Here is a 21,594-nt window from a genome sequence, read left to right on the forward strand (position 1 = left end):
CTCTATGAAGAAATGATGGCAAATGGCATTTCCAAAGGCAGTTTAAAAATTGACCTTCTGGAAGACAACTCTTTATGGTTACTTGAGTATGACATCTTTTTGATGAAGAGAATGAGAAGAAAAAAAGTAGCTTTTCCCAATGAAGCTAGAAATTAGTAACAGTAGAGAGAAAAGACTTTCAAAGCCTAATTTTAAATTCCTTTCTGAGATTCACGTGAGCACTTTACCTCTAGAACAATGTCTCCAGAAACAGAATCTATAAATAATGACATTTAAAGATCAATTACTATTACCTGGGGATTTTGGTCTACTCTTATTTCACAGTTTAACTGCCAAAAGAAAATCATATATGGTATGTTTTGACTTGGCTCTAAGCTTTCTCAAAGATTTTCTTTCTTTTTCAGCTGCAGCTCTGAAACTTACCTGCTACGTTTTTGGCCCAAAGGCAATTCTTCATTAAGTCTTCAGTGTGCAGTGACCCTCTCTGGATTCTAGTCTGCCTCCTATTTCAAACTTTGCCACAGTAAGAGAGTTCAGATAGCAAAGCCACAAAGTGTTAATATGAGATAACCTGGGAGCTTCAGAGAGAGGAAAAGTAAGAAACTTCTTGATTAGAGATTGGAACAGGCAATCATGTAGAGAACATTTGGTTGTGAAGAACCAACAGGCAGAGACTTTTCAGCCATTATGACAAGCTGCTTTCTTCACAGTTGCTAAGACAACTTCTTGGCTAAAAGATTTGAAAGGCCTTTGCTGCTAGATAGACCACTAGGTAATCTGCTTCATTGCTTATTCATTTATTTTTCCACTCATTCATGTCCTCCATAACTTATTCAATCAGCTCTTTAAGAATGATTTTATTTTGAACAGTATAAAAAAGTGTTTCCAATAATTTAATGAATGTTCAAATTTCCTGGAAATCTTACAGAAAAGTGGCTTCTAATTCACATACTGTAATTTAACCAAGCTCTCAATTGATGATGACGCCACTTCTGCACGGTATGAGAAATGGAACTAATTTCATTTCTCTTTTTCCTAAATTAGTGGTTCTCAAGCTTGTTAGAAAAATGCAAATTCTTTGACTCAGGCCAAACTTACTGAATCTTAGAGTGAGATCCAGTATCTCATATGTTATCAAGACCTCCCATAGAGGTGATGCATATTCACATTTCAGAACCAGGAAGTGTAGACTCACTTGGAGAGTTTGGAGGTTAAATTGTGTTCTGAAAAAAAGATGTGTTAAAGTGCTAAACTTAAAGATACCTGTGAACATGCTATTGTTTGGAAGTAGAAACTGCAGATATAATCAAGCTAAGATGAGTTCATACTGAATAAAGGTGGCTCCTATATCCAATGACTGTTGTCTTTGCAAGGACAATGGGATTTTGATAGACACAGATGTCTTGAGATATGAAGAAGTTCATGTGACAAAGGAGGCATAAACTGGAGTGATGGTGGTCTAAATGAGGGAATGCTAAGGATTGCTAGCCACCACCAGGAGTTGAGAAAGAAGCATGAGTCTTCCCCACAGACTCTTGAGTGAATAGAAACCTACCAAAACCATTAATTTAGATGTTTAACCTTCAAAATTGTGACACAATACATTTCAGTTATTTTTAAAGAAATAAATTTGAGGTAGTTTGTCATGGCAGCCCAGGAAACTAATATAGACCTTTGCAAAACTAAACTAAACCAAAACAAAACAAAACACCATGGTGCTTACTCAATCAGATCAGAATTCCTGAGGATAGTGTCCCTATGTGTGATTTAGAAATCTCCCTCAGGGAATTTCAACATTTAGTCAAAATATACAACTCTACACATTTTTAGACATGGTTAGACTGTTTATAGTCTATTTTGCAATAAATCAAAGTGCCAGAAGCAGTTGAATATCATTATAATTACGTCTATGTTTTGTATAAAAATCAGTTACTTAGGAATTATATTATGACAGTATTTCTCAGACTTTTCTTAGGGTTGGAGTCACCTGCAGTTAATGTTTAGTAGAAATGCAGAATCCTGGGACCACCCTAGCCCTAGTGAGTCAAAGACAGCATTTAAACAATTTCCTTGGGTAATTTAAGTGTACATTAAAGTTGAAAAGTATTGTCCTTGGCTGAGGATTTAGCTCAGTGGTTCTGCTGCCTGCCTCGAAAACGCAAGGACCTGAGTTCAATCCCTGGAACCAAAAAAAAAATACTGTCCTTACAGCAGTAAGATACCCATGAGAAGATTTGAGTGTGATAAAGTTATGTGTGAAAATGCTTAGCTTAATGGGGATATTTAGAATGAATTGGAAGGTTTACAGAGCTTTCCCCCCAAAAAATAAAATTCTGCAGTGATGGAAATGGTCTGTAACTGGGCTGTTTAACATAGTAGTCACCAGAAGCAAATGGCTAAGGAGCACTTAAGAAGTGTCTACTGTGAGAGACTGAATTTTTAAAAAACTGAATTTTAACTCTTTAAGTTGGCATGTAAGCAGTCACATGTGGCTCTTGTTTACGGATTGGACACCACAGGCTGAAAGGCTAGATGTGAAGGTGAATTAGGCAGCATCTGTGGGGCGGAGAGTGAGCTGACTGCACCCGTGGGGATGATATTATTAGATGGTATAAAAAAACAGCATTTGCACATGGTCCAGAAAAAAAACCAGGCAATTCAATTATTTTCTTGAATGAAGAAATGAAATAATGAGTTAATGATTGACTATTTTTGCCTTCCATCAACTTTTAATTATAAACAATCTGATCATCCTATTTAGTGTTTACCTAGTGTATATGCTCACATCTAGTGTCTCTTTCATTGCCATTTTTCTATTTGCATTGTTTGACTCATCTTCACTTAACAGGGATCCATCAAAACAATAAATACAATTTCCACAGGATCTAATAGGTGAAGAAAAGATACACCGTTATTCGGCTACAGCTTTTATTTGGGTATGTGCAATTGATTTCGAGAGTGTGTTGCTCTCCAGATTCATTCCCTTTCTCCCTAGCTGGGCCTGGTGGTTTATGGCTTAATCCCAGCACTCTGGAAGACAGAGGTAGGAGCATCACAAGTTTGAGCTCAGCTTGCACAAGTTAGCAATTTAGTGAGACCTGAGACCTTGTCTCAAAGTACAACTTAGAAAGAGCTGGGGATGGTGGCAGGAAGGGACGGAGACTCTGATCTGTGCACAGGAAGAAAGCAGTGATATTGAGGCAAGAACAGTGATGAAAACCAGATTTGGGAGGTAATCAGAAAGAAAAACTCACAGGACCAAAATCCAGCACCAGGGTATTTTAGAAAGGGAAGCCAACTGCTCCTGGCTTGAGGCATCTTTTACCAGATACAACATAGGCACCATTTTGGGAGAGGCTCAGGCTCTTGAGGGAGGAAGCTAGATTTCTGCAGCTGCCTGGCAAATGCACTAGGCTCCTAATCACTCTTCCCTCCACTGGAAAGAGAAAGACAGCCAATGAGATACCCACAAGCAGGACATCAGAAAAACTGAAATCTGGAGAACAGTGTACTTAAGTGTATGTAAATTTACTTGTAACCTTGGGAATTCGAAAATAATTGGGCCCCTCTGATTAGGAACTCAAATCTGAGAAAACCAGAGGTGGGGAGGTTGTACAAGTAAGCAGTGTCTGGGAGTGGTGGGACTCTGGGGAAAGAGGCTAGACTGACTCAGAGATAATTACTCCCCCATTCCTTCCCCATATACCTGGAATATTGTGTTTATGGGACATCTTGCACTCTGCCCACACCTGCTGGCAGGTGCCCACAGGAGAACCCCACCACACCCCGACAGGGAATGCTAAATCAAGGAGGTCTGAGACTTTATTAATACACAAGGTGGGGTGACACTTTGGGGAGAGGAACTGGAAAACAACAGAGGGCATCTGGGGACATGCTATGTGGAAGAGTTCTGGAAGGAACATACAGAGGTGACCACAGAATTTCTCCTGCAGGGAAAGAAGAGGTGAGCAAGAGAGATCTGGTGAAAGTCCATGGAGAATCAGGTGCCGGGCCAATTACACCACTGCTCCCTCCCCTCCTGCAGTTAACTGAGGTGGTTGGATCTTGGGAAAGAGATAGGTATCCAAGCCCAGAGCACTAGCAGGACAAGGGCCCAGAGAGTGATCCAGATCCACCAGTCTTCTTGCTCATAGGCAGGCAATTAAGCAAATCACAGCAAGGGTGGAACTAGCTTGGAGACCTGTAATTGAACTACGACGGAAATACAAATGAGACTGTGAGGACACTTTGACTTTGTGCTTTTGCAATTGGCTGAGATTTTGTTCTTGTTAGTATTTCTTTTTCAATTTTTTCACTTTCCTTTCTTTTTCTCTTTTCTTCTGGTTCTCTTCTTTGCTTTTCTCTTCTGCTTTCTTATCCTTTTATCTTCTCTCTCTTCTTCTCTTTCTTTTATCTTGCATACAGAGTAGGTGTCTATCTACAAATGAGAGCATAAGAAGTTATTAGTGCTTAAATATAAATAGTACCTCTCATGGGCATGTCAGAGTAACCCTCACTGAAATTGTGCATAAATGATCCAAACATAAATTATCTACCAAAAATTTAGCAGGTTCCAACAATTTCACAGCTTCCTTCAATCTCTAACTACATTTCCTTACCTTTGCATGCCTCCTTCTGCTCACACAAATATTCTCTCAAATCACCACACCTCAGCTAATGTTTTACTCAAGCTATAAAAATGAATCCAACAGGTTCTTATCTCCTGTCTGTTTTCGACCTATTGATTTTCTCTTTTCTCCTTCTTTTCTGACTTACCCTTTTCCATTTCCTCTTTCTATTTCTTTTCCTCCTCCCTCCACTTCTGAGTCTAACTCTTAGCACCAGTATAGTCCAATCTGAAGAGGCATTGATAAAAGTATGCAATTGTTAGTATAAGTATTAATATACATGACTGATTTATGGTTGGATCTGCTGACTGTGTTATAACCAGTAGAGATTATCTCCTTGGAAAACAGTGAACAGGCCCTATCCTTCTGGGCTGAGTAAGTAGAAGAGGTAGGTAAATACCAAAAAGCAAACAATGTCAAGATGACATCACTGGAATGCAGATGCTAACTAAAAAGATCTCCATACAAGCTAGCAACAAAGTCTTTCCCTTTAATTGATCCCCAACACACAAAAGAACAGAAATGTAAAAAAACAAGGCAAGAAAGTGCTTCCCAAAACTCATATCTCCCCTAAACCAAATTCATGGGGCACCAGTGTGGAAGAAATTTTAAAAAACATAAAAATTAAATGAAATGATAAAAGAAAAAAAAACAAAGAAACTCAACAAGCTCAAGCTCAAAGAAAATGTAACTAAATAGAGAATATAATTAACAAATTGGACAGTAAGCTTAGAGAAGATACTAATAAAAATCTAGTGGAGTTAATTAAAATGGTTCAAAACATGAATGACCCATTTACTTAAGCAGTATGGAACATAAAAAGATGTGTAATAGAAATACAGGAGATTAAAAACTTACATGGAAACTACGGGCAGCAGAAGTGAACACTGAGAGAACAGTCTCAGAACTAGAAGATAAGACTGATGCTTATGATTATTTCCTCTGATACACCTAATAAAAAACAAGAAAGCAAGGGAATTGAATCTAACAGCTAAGAGATGACACAAAGAAGACTAATCTATGATTAATTGGAATTAAAGAGAAGTCAGAAAATGGCACAAATAGCATAAAAATATGCTTACAGAAATGATAGCAGAACCCTTTCCATGTATAGGTAAAGAATTCAACATACAGGTAAGCAAGGAATATAGAATCCCAAATAATTACAATCAGAAAAGAACTTCGCTGGGCCAGGGATTTAGCTCAGTGGTGCCACCACCTGCCTCGAAAGCGTAAGGTCCTGAGTTTGATCCCCGGTACCAAAAAAAAAAAAGGAAAAAGAAAAGAACTTTTCCATGAAACATGACAATCAAAATTCAGAAGTCCAGCACAAAGACAGAATCTTTAAAAAGCTGTTAGAAAATATAATAGCTTCTAATGGCAAAACCATTAGAATTACAGAAGACTTCTCAACTAAAACCTTAACACATTCCCACCAGCCTTGGTGATTCAGAGAAGGCTAGCAGTGAGACTACAAATCATGGCCCCATTCTGAATGTATTAAAGGGCAGGAGAGATTGAAGCCTTTCAGGCCCTAAAAGTAAACAAATGTCAACCCAGACTAATATACCTTGCAAAAAAACCACCACTCCAAAACAATTCTCAAGGATATCCTAGACAGAGGTAATGAAGCCAATAATGCCAAAGTCTAATGAATGCAATAAAAATATCAAGCAGAGTAAGCAGTTAAACAAAAGACAAAAATGAATCAACAATAGAAAAAAATACTATGATAAAAATAAGTTTATACCTTTTAGTAATAATTCTCAAGGTAAATGGTATCAACTCCTCAATCAAAAGACACAGATTGACAAACTGGATTAAAAAAAAACCCCGTAATGATACACATTTAATCCAAAAAGATATTCAAAGGCTAAAAATTAAAGGATGGAAAACAACATTCCATGCAATGAGCCTGAATGTAAGATAAGGAATTAGGGCCTAGCAAAGCTGGCTAGGGAAGCAGGCATGACCTGTTAATTAGGAGATCCCAGACACATGCACAGAACAGTTCCAGAAGCTTTGCACATGGACTTCTTAGGAGAAGCAGGTTTTCAATAGCATGGCCTAGACCCAACACCAGCCTGAGACATGGGATCCCAGCAGTACCCCTGGACCTGTGTATAGAAGTTTTCATCAGTTTTCTCAATATTTGAGCAGCATGAAAGGAGAGATGAGCCATGAAGATCTTACAATCATGGCTTTTTCTCAAGGTAGCTAGCTCACTTTGCTTTCCCCAGGGTGTTCTTTTTATCTTGCTTTTCCCTTTTTTTACTTTACCTAAGCTTGCTCTGCAGAGCCAGTTTCTCCCTTACTCTTCGCTTTTACTTTCTCAAATACTTTGTCACTGTTTTTGCTATTTTGTTCAATTCATTGTTTGAAATGAGAAGAACCTGGAATCTAATTCCAGAGGGAGAGGTGAGCCCAGAACCTGGTAACTGTTAGTTAGCAACCCACTTTTAGAAGCAGGCTACCTGGTAACAAAAGAAAGCAGCAGTAGCTATTCTATTTTCAGACAAAGTGGACTTCACACCAAAATTGATCCGAAGAGACAAAGAAGGTCACTATGTATTGGTTAGGAAAACAGTTCAATGGGAACAGATAACAATTGTAACTATATATGCACAGAATGCTAGTGCAATCAGCTTCATAAAACAAACACTACTGGACATAAAGAATCACATAAACATCAATACAATCACAGTGGGCATAAGTAGACAGGTCAACTAGATAAAAATTAACAAAGAAATATAAAATTTGGATCATGCCTAAAAACAAGTGGATTTAATAGATATCTTCACAGTGCACTACCTTACAACATTGGAGTACAGCATTCTTCTGAGCAGCAGATAGAACTTTCTCCAAAATAGACCATGCTATCCCATAAATCTTGATTAAATAAGTACAGAAGAATAGAAAATTTCCCATGTTATTATCAGCTTATAGTATAATGAAACTAAGAATCAATGGCAAAAGAAGCCACAGAAATTTTACAAACTATGAAAATTACTCTTAATAATCATTGGATCACAAAGAATGAAAAATATCATATAAATAGAAGCAAGGACAGAAATCACATGATCATCACAAAAGATGCAGAAAAAGCCTTTAACAAAATCTAACTTCCATTCATGATAAAAAAAAGTGAAGAAAGTACAAAGAACCTTACCTCAGTCTGATAAAAGCCATTTATGACAAAACTTACCTCAATCTGATAAAAGCCATTGTAACAAATATCATATAAATGGGAAAAAGCTAAAAGCTTTCTCTCTAAAATCAGGAACAAGACAAGGATGTCCACTATCACCATTCCTATTCAGTGTCGCCCTCAAAACATTAACCAAAGCAATCAAGCAAGAGAAAGAAATAAATTGGTAATGTATAGGAAAGAAGAGGTCAAATTTTCTTTGTTTTCTGATAATGTGATCCTTTACATATAAGACTCCCCAAATTCCTCCTCTTCTAGAACTAATAAATTCAACAAGGTAGCAGGACACAAAATCTACACTTAAAATTCAAGTGTTACTATGCACAAATGATGGTGAACCTTTAAGAGACTGAGTACCCAAACTGCAACCCAAAATCCACTTATTTATGGAAAAGTACCAACAGTGCAATTAAATCTGAATACTGAGGTTTTAGTTTAGAAAAAAACAGTTGTTATCCAATGCTTGGCTGCTTGGGTGACTTGGCTGACCTAGAGGGATCTGGGTGCCCTCTGTGGCTCTTGTGCCATAGGTTCACCACCACTGGTATACACCAAGAATGAACCCATAGACAAAGAAATTAGAAATAAAATAGCATTCACAATAGCCTTAAGAAAAATTAAGCACTTAGAAATTAACACATCCAGGATGTGAAAACCCTCTATAATGAAAACTACAGTACTCTGAAAAAGGAAACGGAAAAAGACATCAGAAAATGGAACGAGGTCCCCTGTTTCTGAACAGCCAAAACTGATATTGTCAGTGGCTGTATTACCACAACTGTTATATACATTTAATGCAATTCCAATCAAAATACCAATATGTTCTCACGGAACAAGGAAAAAAACCCCTAAAATTCATATGGCACCAGAAGAAATCCAGAATAACAAATGCAGTACTAGACAAAAGAAAAAGGCGTGGTGTGTGTGTGTGTGTGTGTGTGTGTCACAACCTCCTATTTCCAGTTATATTACAAAGCCACAGTGATGCTCCCGCTTCAGCTTCCCAGACTGTTGGGATATAGGAGTACACCGCCACACCTCACCCTCACTCACATGTACTTCATATTCAAATTTTGCCTCTTTCAACTCTGGGACACCTAAGCTTACACTCCAGGTGCTGTTTTGTTCTTTGTGTGTGTGTGTGTGTGTGTGTGTGTGTGTGTGTGTGTGTGGACTTCTTATATTTTTCAACTTCATTATTAGTCATAGTCTATTGACTCCCCTCTTCTTAATTCCCCTCCCCTGTTTAGTAGTATGAGTAGAAATTCTCACTTGTTTTTGGCATGCCCCAGCCAGTTTAGAAGACTCAAAGAGTCAGAACAAGTAGAAATATTTCTGAAGCATCAGTGTGATGAATCAAATCCCTGAATTTGCTCTACTTAGATGGAAAAGAGAGTCAACCTATAAAGGTTTCAAAAGATTTATTTAAAAGAAGTTATTGCATACTTATATACAGTCCCTGCTTGCAAATAGCCAAAAATTTGTTAAATGGGAACAGAATGCAAACCAATAACTTCAGTACAGTATTGTTCTTATAAAACACAAGAAAGTGTTGCAAGAGGAACCCTTGACCAGGATCTGAGAGTAAACATTTCCCAGGAAGATGAAGGTGAGTACTGAGAAAGAAGACACAGAGCCATGAGAAGCATGTTAGGGAAATTTAAGTAATTCCACAGGCCTGGAGCAAAGGGTTGGAGACCATCCTTAACTGCTGAATATGAAAGCAAGGGCAAGATAGAGGAATGCCCGAAATATGGTGCTAAGTAATTTCGACTCTATCTCACCGATGATGAGGAGCAAAAGAAGGGTGTCAGTAAACATTAATGATCAGGTCTTTGTTTAAAATATTACTGTTTAATGTTTGGAGAGAACAAAACTTACTCAGGAAGATAAATTATTATTTTACTGGAATAATAAAGGGATCAAATGGCCCAAAATGGAGAGCAGAGTAATGGACACAGAGAAAGAAAATGTAGGAAGTGAGAAAATTATCTAAATTTCATTTTTTTTCCCTTAGGAATTTAAAAAAGACATTTTCTGACAAATTGTTGCTCTGACAGCATAGAGCTGGTAATTTGCTAAGGTGGGATAACCTTGGACTTTGAAATCAGAGAAGTCCGAACTTGAGACCAAAACCTACCACTTCTAATCTAAGCAGCTCATAGCCAGATACTCAAGCTGTCTCAACTTTAGTGATCTAGGGGCAATTCCTGCTTTGTGAGATTGGTGAGATGCTTAAGAAAAGTATGAAGGGTGCCTGCACACTTGAGTAACAATTACCATTAGCTCCCTTTCTGTCCTCTATTCCAGCTCTAAAATCCATGACTGAATCCTTTCATGTAGAAAAAGACAACTTCTCTTTTTGAATTCAGAGATCTAGGGCCTAAAATATATTTTTAAATATAAGCAATTTCTTTCCTGGTAGAATTAGACCCACTGTACCAGTTTGTACTACAATCTCCAAGTGACAGTTATGTTAAATATAACAAAAGTATAGTCTGTTTAGAGCTGAACTATTCCAATCAATATACTTGTTGTACAAGATGTCAGATTCAATAAAGGAATCCAATGCCATTTCTACTGCCAATTGGATTTTTGATAACTGAAAATCCCCAAAGTCAAAACAGTTACTTCAAGCCAAATGCTGTTTGGAAAATTGTTCTTAATCTTCTGAGAAGCTTTCAGAAACAATTTTAAATCAGATTTGTCTTTGTGTACAAGACATGTAATATCAAATACACCAATAGAAAAAGGATATCAAAAACAGATTTAGTATTGACTGCTGTTAATCATAAAAATCATTTTTTGTAAAAAATGTCTATGCTAGAGCAAATTGCCTAGAAACTATTTAAACTAGAATGCTAATGGGAAGATTTTGTCTTCATATGTGTCTAAATTTTCTACTGTGAAATATTAAGTAGAGATTTCCCTTGGAAATGAAACATAATTCTATGGCCAAATTTTTAAAAACAAAACAAGACTGAAACAACTAAGAAAAGTCTACCAGACTCTTATTTGATAACAGTTCAGAGATCGATACAGTTAAGAAAATAATAAAAATAGAGTCAAAAATTGCCAAACTAAAATGAAAATTTTATAAAACTAGACTCTGAACTTTTTGAGGCATGACTAACATTTTTAAATTAACTATTCTGTGAAAACCCTGATGGCTCTTTAAGTTATATTTGTGATAAAAAAAAATCCTAGGGCTGGGGATTTAGCTCAGTGGTTCCACCACCTGCCTTGCAAGCGCAAGGTCTTGAGTTCGATCCCCAGTACCAAAAAAAAAAAAAAAAGGGAAAAAAGAAAAATAAATCTATAGTGTTGGAGCCCATACGGTTTTAGGAGGGAATTGTGATTCTTAAAGGGTTTAGATAACTTGCTTAAACTTATATAGCTGAAAATAAATGTATATGACTCAAATAGCTAGAAAGGAATTTAAGTGATTCACTTAACCTCACACATGGCTCCTGCCTTGAAATCTCTGATGATTTTATTATCCTGAGTACAGTCTCTTAAAGCCTCGATGTTATCAACTCTAAAATGGAGATGATATCTATTTCTGGTTATATTCATCAGGATTCCAAAACATAAACCAAGTAAGTGATGATTCTAAAAAAGAGCTTATTAAGCAAGAGTAAACAGGAACACAGGGGAAAAAAGAACAGTATCTTGTGTTGAGGAAAGAATTCTAGCTATTCTTTGACTTTAAAGGGAAAAGAAAAGAAGAGATTACTGGAAATAGAAGGAGAACTGTATGGAGAGCTCTTGGAATATATCTGAATGAACCTCAAATCAACAGTCTAAGTCTAAAAGCCTGAGAGAAAATCACATCCAGAACAGGCCTCATTTAGTGTGTTTATAATCAAAGTAAGATTTTTCTGCAGAGAATATAGAGATTGTGTACACATCAGGATGATTCATAAGTTTAGGTTTCAAATGCCATAAGGAAACACAGGCTCTGTCAAGGTTTGTCTTTTAAAAGATTATTGCATGAAGCATCCTATATGTCTTCTAAACTTTCTGGTTCATAAATCCAGAGACAGGGAAGATTTATCTGAAACACTTTTCTCAAAACAATGTCATAATAACTGTTGTCCTAATATGTATAATCTCCTAGAGCTTTGATTTGAACTTGTGATAGTGCAGTGAGTTCAGGAAGGTGAGTATTATTTAAGCCAGGAGCCAGAGTTTCATTTTTGGTTCTAACAAGTTATTTCAAGAGTAAATATTAATTATCACAAGAACAAACAGAGACACTCCGATTAGTCATCACCACTGCTCTAAAAACAATGAAAAGCCCACATTCTCCCAAAATGATTACATTGACAAGTACTTCATTCCATGTGAAGTTCAAAAGCCAAGAATAAAAGGAAATGTTTTAGAAAATTGCCATTTAAAATTTTTCTTTAGGTAATTATTTTGTTCATGGAATAATTTTTGTTACTATTACCAATTGTCCCTCACATTATCTGTGATCCAGCTTTTCATAGGAAAATAGATACTTTCATTTCCACAAAATTAGGGTCATAACTTTTTTGCTTTTTAATAGATAAATTCTTTTTATCCTCCTAAAGCTTTGCAAGTATGGTGAAGAAATAGGGCTGCTGTCAATAAAATCAACAAGTGGGAAGAGGTGGTATGGGGATGTTGGAGGGTGATAGTAGCTGCCTCTCTGCTCTTGTCTAAAAAACTGTCATTTTCCAGTTGGAGTCCATTTAGTTTTACTACATGATAATATATCATATTGCGTATTAATCTTACAGCTATTAAAATTATTTTACTTCTAGTCCCACCAAGTATTTCCTATGCCCTACATTTCATAGTCCATGAGCAACTACTAGAATCATAGAATTAGAATTCTAAGTTTTATTTTATGTTTTAAACTCCATTTTCAACTTCCAGGCCAAAAGATCACCTAGTCCATCCTTGTATTGATGAAAAACTGACCACTTCATCTAGCAGACTGTTGTATCTAGATAACTGGATCTTTCAAAATCTCATTCCTAGGTTGAATCAAAGTTTCCTGACTTCTCCTTCTTTACTCTGGTCCTTCATCAGCAGAAGACGATCATCATCACTGTCTTTCTTATCCTCATCAACACTATATTTATTTAGCACTTACTCTGTAGAAAACATTATATGAAGCATTTTATTTAATACTGCTCCAAACACTGGAAAACAATATTGTTATCTTCACTTTATAAACTAGAAACTCAGGCTGTGAGAGGAGAACCAATTTGACTAATGCCACATATCAAAGGTGAAAAAACTATGACTGGAAACAAGGCTGTCTGACACGGATTGAGTTGATTTGACACATCCAGTTTCCAAAAAAATTCAATTTTGTTACCTCTAAATCCATCTTTCTGACATCCCTTTTATACATGTTTAACAAGACAATCCAATGAACATTTGCACTGACCTGACTGCTCCATACCATCCTGAATGCTTCTCGACCTTCATTTGTATGTCAGCAACTGATGAAATGATATTTACTAACTCTGTCCATATCACTACAGGGATGTTTAACGTCAACATATTTTAGTTATATACAGATGGCCCAAATTTAAAGGTTTCACAAGTAATTGTTCATTCTCCTTTCAGACAACACATTTAAAAAACACCTCTTCCCACATACAATACTATATCCACTTGTGATGAATACTTAGCCTATATTACCTGGGCTAATGATCAGTGCTCAATCAGTGCTCAATCAGTGCTGGTTTAATGAGTATAGGTAATGATTATAAAGTAATACAGCATGTGGTCCACTTCTACTGAAAGTGTTCCTTTATACCAGCCTTAAAACAGATCCTTTTTAATATCTCTGTAGATATAGAACTTTACCTTGCTGATATAAAATATTTTTGATATTTGATATTTAATATATAAAATATATTTGCTATTTTATATTTAATGATATAAAATATTTTTGATAAAGTTTTTAGAAGTTATTTCAGTGAGCATTTAAAAACTTTTCCCCAACCGGGTGCAGTGGCACATGCCTGTAATCTCAGCATTCTGGAGGCTTAGGCAGGAGGATTGTCACGAGTTTGAGGCCACCCCAGGCTACACAATGAGTTCAAGACCAGTCTGAACTATGTAGGGAGAACCTGTCTCAAAAAAGCAAAAAAACAACAACAACAAAAAAAAGGTGACTGTCTCATTTGTTTTTAATTATTGTTATAGTTATCCTGTCTGTATCTGCACCAGTTTAAATGAGGTGTTTAGATTTTTTTCCAATGTAAGTTTTTTTTACAGACATAGAAGAAACAGGTATCTTCTTAAGAATAACTTACTGATTTCTATGTAATTCTACCATGAGAGAATATTAAATAGTAAATGTGGATTGAAGAAGAAAAAATAAAAATGACCCAAAAATGAAATATATTGAAGCAACTCAGATAAATTCATAAAATATGTTTGGTGTCCAAATAAACAAATGAAATAGTTTAAAACAAGTATGTGCTTTAGTGATTATCTCATATATTGGGCAGGGGAGGCAGCCTCTGATCTCATCAGTTCGAGGAGCTAAATTCATTCATTGTCAGTTATTTAGTCATTCACTTGAAAGATAGTTTTGAGCCCTCAGGCCTTAGACTTGGTACTTGGGCCAAGCCTTTGACTTGGTACAGTGCTTGTGATGATGAGAAAAACTATCATGCTTTCTGCCTTTCTTCACCTTACCAGTAGAAAAAGCACACAAATATAAAATTTCACCTTGAAAATTGTTACAAAGGAGAGTTTTATGTCCCTCTGAGAGCATTTAATAGTGAGATTTGAACCAGTAAAGGCAGGGTTCCTAGGGGAAATGACAATTCAGATGTGATCTAAGGTGGAGTAGGAGGAAGCCCAGGAGAGCCAGGTATCACAGAAGCCAGTAGAGAGAGGGAGTCAGGAAGAGGAGGGTGGCTAAGAGGGTCAAATGATGCTAAGGGGACAAGAAAGGATAAAGCTGGAAATGTTCAGTAGTTTTAATAACATGGTGACCTTAACAAGAGATAGCCTAGTAGTCTTGAAACAAAAGCTCAATCAGATAGTGTGAAGAGGGAGGGAAGGAAAGGAACTGGAGACAGACTGTATATCTAATTCCTTTCAAATCTGACCCTAAAAGAGAAGAAAGGTAGATAGAGTAAACTGGAGAAACTTATGATGCTGGGAGTGGTTGTTTTGTTTTTACTCTTGTTAATGAAAGAGACTTGAACTTATTTAAAAGCCTAGGGAAACATTAAGATGGAATGCCTGAATATATCATAGAGAAAGGTAATTAATAGGGTAAGACACATGAGAAGTTTCGAGAGGGTGGTCTTGGTTCTAAATGGAGGGAGGAAAACAGGTTGGAGCAGCAGTAGAGTACTATGTTTGGATACAAGAAATTAATTCTAATGGTTTATATTTTCCCTGTAAGGGATGAGATAATCACCAGCTAATTGAGGGGATGATTGGGGCTGGGGATGAGAATCAAAAGTTTGAACACAGTGGAGAAGATTTGAAATGATCATTGGTGTGGATAAGAACGAGTTAAAGAAATGTGCTATGATTGTACAATGAGGACTTATTTGAAACTGGCGCTCATGAATTTCTAATGGAGCACACCTTTGTTATGAAATAAAATGTTATTTTTTACTCTCCTACCAATAAAAATATGAATTGTGTTCTACAATAATTTGTTCAAGGCTCTCTCTTCCATCTCAATCTTTTATAAGTTTTATAAAGATGAGATTCTGTGTTTCTGTCTTTATATTTTTCCTAGGAATTTCAGTCAGGCAAACAATTTGCATTACTACCAATTCTGTTAACTTGATGTGGCTCAAAAAGTTGCTTTTTGTTTTTGGGTTTGGTTTTGGTTTTCTTTGAATCTTAAACTAGTCAGAGTTTAGGAGAGCTCATATTAAAATCCAGCCTCCAAATTTCTGGTGTCTTTTACAAAATGAGTAAGTTTCCACGGCTGGGTCCACAGTCCCATATCAACAATGTATCAGAATGACTTAGCAGTCCCAGAAACTGAGGGCATGTGTCTTCTGCTAATTATATTCTGCACTCTTCTTTTATTTAAAATTAAATTTATTTTAATCTGGCACACAAAAATAATGAATAATAATATGAGTGCATATTAATAGGGTAATTAATGTGATGTTTCAATCATGCATACATTGTGTAATATTTAAATCAAGTTAAACATGTCTACCTCCTAAAATATTTATCATGCCCTTATAATAAAAATTTTCATAGTCCTTTATTCTGTCTTTTGAATTGTATACTACATTACTGTTTCTATAATCACCATACTATGCAAAGAAAAGTCTTCTTGCCTAATTTAATTTAGTATACTTTGAACAACCTTTCCTCATTCCTCTCTCTCTTTTATTCCCCCCAGCCTCTGGTAACCATTATTCTACACTCCATTTCTTTGAAATCAACTCTTTTAGCTATCACATATGAGTAAGATCACCTAGTACTTATCTTTCTATGCCTGGCTTATTTCATTTAACATAATGATCTTGAGATCCACCCACATGGCTAATAGGATATTGTTCTTTTGATGACTGAATAGTATACCATTGTGTAGTTGAACCACATTTTGTTCATCCATTCATCTTTCATTGGGAATTTGAATTGATTCCTAGTCTTGGCTATTATGAATAATGTAATCAATATGGGAGTGCAGATATCTCTTTGATACTAATTTCATTCTTTGTGTATGTTTTCAGTAGTGGGATTGCTGGATCATATCATAGTTTTATTGTAATTTTTTTGAGGAAGATCCATACTATTTTTCATAAGGGCTGTACTAATTTACATTCCACCAACAGTAAGCAGGGATTCCCTTTATATCTACATCCTTGTAATTACCTGTTACCTTTTAACTTTTTTATAATAGCCATTCTTCCTGAGGTGAAGTGATATCTTATTGTGGTTTTGATTTATATTTCCCTGATGATTAGTGATGGTGAATCCTTATTTACACTTCCAGTTTCTCACATTAGAGAAACTATTCAGTATTTACACATGTATGTCCTATTTATTTCACTTAATATTATCACCTCAATGTGCATACATTTAGCTATAAATGTCTCTAATTTCTCATTTTTTATGGCTGAGTAGAACTCCATTTTATAAAAAAACCCCACATTCTCTTTATCCAGTTTCCAGTTGATGGGCATTTGGGCTGCTTCCAAGTTTTAGCTATCACAAATTGTGCTACTATGAACATGGGTGCACATATATCACTATGGTATGATTCTTTTAATTCTTTGGGGAAGATACCCAGCAGGGGAATAGCTGGGTCAAATGGGACTTGCAGTCCTAGTACTTTGAGGTATCTCCATACTGATATCCACAGTGGTTGCACCAGCTGATACTTCCACCAGCAGAGGAGCAGGATTCCTCTTTCCCCACACCCCTGCCAGCATTTGTTATTGGTTGATTTCATGATAGCAGCCATTCTTTCTGGAGTGAGGTGGAATCTCAGCATTGTTTTCATTTGCATCTCTTGAATGACCAGAAATGTTGAACATTTTTTCATATGTTTATTTGCTCTTTCTACTTCTTGTGTGAGAAATGTCTGTTCATTTCAGGTGCCCATTTTTGGATTGGGTCTTTAAATTTGGGAGGTCTGATATTTTTAAGTTCTTTATAAATTTGGGGTGGTAGATCTTTGTCTGAGGAAGAGTAGGTGAAGATTTTTTCCCACATTGTGGGTTGTCTCTTCACGCTGCTGGTGGTTTCTCTTGCTGTGCAGAAGCTTTTAAATAGGAAGAGATCCCATTTGTTGATTGTTTGTGCTAGTTCATGGGCAACTGAGGTCTTATTCATAAAATCTTTTCCTACACCGATGTCTTCAAGAGTTCTGCCTAATCTCTGTTCCATCCAATTCAGCATTTCTATTTTAATATTTAGATCTTTAATCCATTTTGATTTTAGTTTAGTGCATGGTGAGAGATATAGGTCTAGTTTTAATCTTTGACAAGTTGAAACCCAATTTTTCCAGCACCATTTATTAGAGAGGCTATCTTTCCTCCAGTGAGGATGTTTGGCTCATGTATTGAACATGAAGTGGCTGAGTACGTCTGGAGTTGTTTCGGCATCTTTAATCTGTTCCACTGGTCCTCAGGTCTGTTTCTTTGCCAGTACCATGCTGTTTTTATCACAGTAGCTTTGTAGTAGAGTTGCAGGTTGGGGATTGTGATACCCCTTCCCATGTCTCTGTTACCTAGAACTGCTTTTGCTATTCTGGGTCTCTTCTTGTTCCAAATGAATTTTTGGATTGTTTTCCCAAGATCCATGAAGTATGCTGCTGGGATTTCAATTGAGATTGTATTGAATCTATATAGCAGTTTTGGAAGTATGGCCATTTTCGCTATGTTGATCCTTCCTACCCAGGAGCAGGGGATGTCTGCCCATTTTCTGATATCATTTTCAATTTCTCTTTTCAGAGCGCTACAGTTTTCAGAGAAGAGGTCTTTGATTTCTTTCATTAGGTTGATTTCTAGGTATTTCTGTTTTTTGGATGCTATTGTGAAAGGAATTGTTTGCCCAATTTCTTAGTGAGTCTGTTGTTAGTGTAAAAGAAAGCTATTGCTTTTTGTGTGTTGACCTTGTATCCAGCTACCCTACTGAATTTGGTTATTAATTCTAGAAGACTTTTGGTGGAGTTCTTGGGGGTCTTCTATATAGAGTATCATGTCATCTGCAAATAATGACAGTTTGGTTTCTTCATTTCCTGTCTTTATTCCTATTTCTTTCTCTTGTCTAATTGCTATGGCTAATGTTTCCAGTACTATATTGAACAAGAGTGGTGATAGTGGACATCCTTGTCTTGTTCCTGATTTTAGTGTGAAGGATTTCAGTTTTTGACCATTTAGTATGATATTGGCTGTTGGTTTTTCATAGATGGCTTCTATCAGTTTGAGGTAGAGACCATCTAGTCCAATGTTTTGTAGGGTTTTTATCATAAATGCATGTTGGATTTTGTCAAGTGCTTTTTCTGCATCTATGGAGATAATCATATGGTTTTTGTCCTTGGCTCTATTGATATACTGTATTACATTGATTGATTTGCGTATGTTGAACCATCCCTGCATCCCTGGGATGAATCCCACTTGGTGAGGGTGTATGATCTTCTTGATGATCTTCTGCATTCTGTTTGCCAGTATCTTATTAAGGATTTTTGCATCTGTGTTCATTAGTGAGATTGGCCTATAGTTCTCTTTTTCAGTTGGGTCTTTCTCTGCTTTGGGGATCAAGGTGATGCTTGCTTCCAGGAATGAATTTGGGAGTATTGCTTCCCTTTCAATTTCAATGAAGAGTTTAAACAGTAGTGGCAGTAGTTCCTCTTTAAATGTCTTGTAGAATTCAGCAGTGAAGCCATCAGGACCTGGGCTTTTCTTAGTTGGTAAGTTTTTAAATTACATTTTCAATTTCATTGATTGATATTGGGGCCTTTAGAATTTTTACATCTTCTTCATTTAACTTTGGTAATTCATACTTATTTAGGAATCTGTACATTTCTTCTGTGTTTTCCATCTTATTGGCTTATATGTTCTTGAAGTAGGTATTGATGATCATCTGGATTTCTGCTGGGTCTGTTGTAATTTCACCTTCTTCATTCCTAATTGCATGGATTTGGGCTTTTTCTTTCCTTTTTCTGATAAGGTTGGCTAAGGGTTTGTCAATTTTATTTATTCTTTCTCAGAACCAACTCTCGGTTTGATTAATTTTTTTGTATCATTCTCTTAGTCTCCATTCAATTGATTTCTCCTCTGATCTTTATAATTTCCTCCCTTGTATGAGCTTTGGGTTTGTCTTGCTCTTCTTTTTCTAGAAACTTAAGGTTCAGCATCAGGTTGTTTAATTGGGCTTGCTCTGTTTTCCTAATATGAGTATTCACTGCTGTGAATTTCCCACATAATAAAGCTTTCATTGTGTCCCATAGATTCCGATATGTTGTAGTGTCATTGTCATTTAATTGAAGGAACTGTCTGATTTCTCCTTTAATTTTCTCTGTGACCCATTGGTTATTCAGAAGTGTGTTGTTCAATTTACATGTGTTTATGAAATTTTTTCAGTTTCTTTTGTTACTGATCTCCAATCTTTTCACACTATGGTCTGATAATATACAGGGGAAAACTTCAATTGCTTTGCACCTACTTAAGCATGTTCTATGAGCAAGTGTGTGGTCTCTTTTGGAGAACAACCAGTGTGCAGCTGAAAAGAATGTTTATTCTGATTTTGTGAGGTGGAAGACTCTGTAAACATCTGTTATGTTCATTTGTTCATGAGTTCGATTGAGTTCTAGTATTTCATTACTTATTTTTTGTCTAGTTGATCTATCGATTTGTGAGAGTGTGGTATTGAAGTCCTCCACTACTATTATACTAGTTCATATATGACTTTTCATGTCTATTAGTATTTCTTTTATATAGTTGGTCACACTAATGTTTGGTGCATAGATATTTATGATTGTCATCTCTTCCTGTTGGATTGTTCCCTTTACAAGAATGTAGTGTCCTTCTTTGTCTCTCTTATTCAGTGTTGCTTTGAAATACACTTGATCTGCTTTTTTTCTGGTTCCCATCATATGGAGTATAATTTTCCACCCTTTAACTTTCAGTCTATGTGTTTCTTTTTTAATTAAGTGTATTTCTTTTATGCAGCATATTGTTGGATCTTGCTTCTTGACCCATTCTACCAGTCTATTTCTTTTGATTGGTGAATTGAGACCATCAACATTGATGATTATAACTGATATGTATTGACTATTTCTTTTAGTTGGATTCTCCCCCTTTACATTAATTTCTTGTCACACCCAATGGATTCATTCTGCTATGCTTCCTGGGGTTGTGATCCTCATTGTCTTTTCCTAGGGCTTTGTCTAAAATTTTTTGGAGTGCTGGTTTCATATTCATGAAGTTCCTACAGTGCTCTTTGTCATGAAAGTATCTTATTTCTCCATCAATTTTGAAAGATAGTTTTGCAGGGTACATCAATCTGAGTTGGAGGCTGTTTTCCTTTAGGGCTTGAAATACATCACTCCAAGCTCTTCTACCCTTGAGGGTTTACACTGAGAAATCCGCCATGATTCTGATGGGCTTGCCTTCGTATATGATTTGTTTCTTTTCTCTAACTGCTTGTAGAATTTTGTTCTTCTGTTGGGTTTCTGGAATCTTAACAATTATATACCTATGTGTAGACTTTTTTTTGATAGAGACTAGTTGGAGTCTTTTATACCTCACTTATCTGTATATCAAGTTCCTTTCCCCTGCTTGGGAAGTTTTCTGCCATCACTTCTGTGAACAGTTTTTTATGTCATCTGCACTGTCTCCTGTTTCTTCATGGACTCCAATCAGTTTTACGTTATTATTCTTTGCATAGTCAAGCAGCTGCTGGATTGATTTCTCATGGTCCCTTACAATTTTGAAGCAATTTTTCTTTTCCTGTTCACTAATTTCAATCTTATCTTCTGTATCTGAAATTCTGTCCTCACATTGGCTCATTCTGCTGTATAGACTTTCAATGGAGTTTTAATCTCCTGGAAAACTGTTTGTATCTCTTTTATGGATTCCATTTTTTTCCTATGTTGGGATTCCATCATGTTCCTGAGCTCCTCTTTAGATTTATTAATCATGTCTTGCACTATGAGCACAATCTCTGCTGTTATCTGAGAAATTATTTCTGATTTTATTTTTTCCAGATTCTCTTTTGTTGCCAGTTCAGGGAGTCCAGGTGATTGAGTATCAGAGTGTGCCATCTCAT

At 36.2% G+C, this 21,594-nt stretch overlaps 1 long non-coding RNA gene across 2 annotated transcripts in view; it reads left to right on the top strand.

Annotated features, from left to right (window-relative positions):
* LOC147825292 (uncharacterized) overlaps positions 1–13,686 on the top strand; it is a 58,578-nt gene extending 44,892 nt beyond the window's left edge. For both annotated transcript variants that reach the window (XR_015440886.1, XR_015440889.1), the window contains one exon: positions 405–13,686. This is a non-coding gene — a long non-coding RNA (uncharacterized LOC147825292). The remainder of the gene's footprint in view (positions 1–404) is intronic.
* Positions 13,687–21,594: the final 7,908 nt, after the last annotated feature.

Source organism: Heterocephalus glaber, unplaced genomic scaffold (genome assembly GCF_053883595.1).
Source record: "Heterocephalus glaber isolate CG9 unplaced genomic scaffold, H.glaber_assembly_v1.0 deba00001504, whole genome shotgun sequence".
Taxonomy (NCBI): Eukaryota; Metazoa; Chordata; class Mammalia; order Rodentia; family Bathyergidae; genus Heterocephalus; species Heterocephalus glaber.